Source organism: Tupaia chinensis, unplaced genomic scaffold (assembly GCF_000334495.1).
Source record: "Tupaia chinensis unplaced genomic scaffold, TupChi_1.0 Scaffold144015_1, whole genome shotgun sequence".
Taxonomy (NCBI): Eukaryota; Metazoa; Chordata; class Mammalia; order Scandentia; family Tupaiidae; genus Tupaia; species Tupaia belangeri.
This window is the reverse complement of record NW_006203867.1, coordinates 91304-94012: the sequence shown is the minus strand read 5'-3', so window position 1 is coordinate 94012 and position 2709 is coordinate 91304. Positions and strand designations below refer to the sequence as shown.

General features: G+C 47.8%; 1 long non-coding RNA gene across 1 annotated transcript in view; it reads left to right on the top strand.

The window, feature by feature from the left end:
• LOC102482936 (uncharacterized) overlaps positions 1 to 2332 on the top strand; it is a 32482-nt gene extending 30150 nt beyond the window's left edge. Inside the window, exon 3 of the long non-coding RNA XR_337039.2 lies at positions 2255 to 2332. This is a non-coding gene — a long non-coding RNA (uncharacterized LOC102482936). The remainder of the gene's footprint in view (positions 1 to 2254) is intronic.
• The last annotated feature ends 377 nt before the right edge of the window (positions 2333 to 2709 follow it).

Here is a 2709-nt window from a genome sequence, read left to right as displayed (position 1 = left end):
CGGGTTGGGGGTCGGGACTCGGGAAAGAAGCCCGGGGGCTCCTGCGTTCCTGGGGGAGGCCCTGGTTAGTCCCCGCGTGTGTCGGCCCGCCCTGCACTCCCCACCCGGCCCGGGGGTGTGAGGTCCAGTCTCCGCAGAACCGAGGGCGCACTGATGCCCTGGCACCGCCCTCAGGGGACCCTGCTGTCACCCGGAGCTCCTTGGAGCTCTGCGTGGGAACCGGCCTAAATCCCATCCCTGGAAAGCGTCGCCAGGTCTGAGAGCGAGAGACGGTAGAGACAACGGCCACCAGGTGGCGACCGACACCCGCGCAGACCTCACGGAACGGAGCAGGCCTGCAGGTTGGGGAGCATTTACCTGGACTATGGGAGGATGGGGTTCAGGTGCGCTCAGGTGCAGGGGCTCGATAGTGGAGGACAGAGACGGGGGAGAGAGACAGAGACGGGGGAAGTGGGTGGGCAAGGGTACAGGGAATTCTGTACTTTTCTTCAGTTTTGTCATAAAACTGAAAATGCTTCACATAAGCAACTATTTTTTTAAAAAGTGCATTATCAGTGAATGAGTGAATTAAAGCCCATATTTTGTTTCAAAACAAATTTTAGGGGACCAGCAGGTGGCGTGGTGGCTAAGGCGCTGGACACTTCCACATGGCTGACCACGGTTCAAGTCCCAGACGTGGTGGCTTGCTTTCTCACTTTCCCTCTCTCGCTCTCTGTGACTCTCTCTGTCAAATTAAAAATAAATTAAAATAAATAATTATTTTTAAAAACCCCAGAAATTTTAAAAGCAGACCCAATAATTCAGTATATGATTACAATGATATCTGAAATCAGCAAATAACGTTATAAAAATGGAAAGAACATGAAGTAGGTTTAGGTGTGGACTTTAACGTCTACAGATGGTTTTAATCTTCAGACATTAAGTTTATTTATGTATTTATTGAAGGTTTTAATCTTCAGACATTAAGTTTATTTATATATTTATTGAAAGAGAGAAAGAGAGAAAGGGAGGGAGTGAGAGATCCAGGAAGTTCACTCACCTGCTCAGGGTGAATTAAAGCCCATATTTTGTTTCAAGACAGAAATGTTAAAAGCAGACCCTATAATTCAGTATTTGATTACAATGATACCCGAAGTCAGCAAATAACGTTGATAAAAATGGAAAGAACATGAAGTAGGTCTAGGGTGGACTTTACCAATCGATAGACGGTTTCAATCTTTAGTCTTTACTTATTTATTTATTGAGAGAGAGAGAAAGAAAGAAAGGGAGGGAGAGATCCAGCAAGTTCACTCACCTGCTCAGGAAAGTACTGAACTAAAATCTTTATATCGGTTTTTAAAGGGCTTTGCCATAGGGTGTGGGCGATTGTGGGAGACAGAGTGACAGAGAGAGGGAAAGTGAGAAATAACCTTCTGGGGGGTGTCCACACTGCAGTCCCTTCCCCTCCATTCTCTTCCTGGGATTGTGGGCATGCACGCACACGGGCCCAGTGTGATTTTCAAGCTGCTAGGTCTGGACTAGAACTGCGGTCGACCATGTGGGAGTCCAGTACCTGAACCACCATGCCACCCACTGGCCCTCTAAACTGAAATCTTTACTATGATGAAACTATAGAAAAGATGAAAAATTGGCAAGGCGTGAGGACTTATGAGGACTTTTATGACCCACAGAAAAGTGTGGGGGGCAGCATGGCTGTGAGGAAACCTACGGAAACTGTGGCCACGTCACCCAGGGTCAGGGAATGTGGAACCCCGTCTGGCTAGCATGCCCTGGTTGCCCGTCTAGAAGGTGACATGGCCTAGAAAGCAGGTTAAATCCCAGGAGAGGCAGACGCTGCTGGTCAGGAGGCCGCAGGACAATGACAGGAACACTGCGAGTGTCACACAGGACAGAGGTCAGGGGACAGCAGGTTTCCAGCACGAGGGAGACTGGCTTGTTCACAAGGATGTGTGTTGGCCAAGGAGCCTGCAGGCAGGAGCCAAAGTAACACATTACAGTGAGGGATAGACTGACCCTCACAGAGGGTGTGTTTCCACTTTGCTCAATGGCCTTGCTTTACCATTCACCTTGTAGCAAAAACATCTAATTCCGGCCAGCAGGTGGCATGGTGGGTAAGGTGGCTGAATCCCCATGGCAAACTGCAGTGTGAGTCCCAGACAGGGAGCTTGAAGAAACACGTGGGTGCTTGTGTATGCAGCCCACAATCCCAGGAACAGGATAGAGAAAGGTTTTTGTTTGTTTGTTTTTCCAACAGATATTTACTGAATCTCTCTATGGACCAGTCACTGTGCGAAGTACCGGAACACAGAAACAGAATCAATCAAACATGGCCTGGTACTATCTGTTAATTTGACAAATAAAGTGCATTGTAAGAAACATCGTGGAGTATTAGTTTTTCTTTTTCTTTTACTAGGGAAATTTTTGCTATAGGGTGCATGCGCTCACCAGAGAGTGAGAGAGAAAGAGAAAGAGAGAGAGAAAGGAAGAAGGCACCCCCAAGGGGGGAAGGCCATGCTGCAATCCCTTCTCCTCCATTCTCCTATTGAGATTTTGGACACATATGCACATGAGTGTGGCGTGAGTTTTAAGCAGCCAAGTCTGGGCCTTGAACTGTGGTTGATTACATGAGAGTCCAACAACATAGCCATCATTCCAACTACTGGTCCCAGTCGGTATATGTTAAGTGGGGACATACAATGTCTCTCTTTC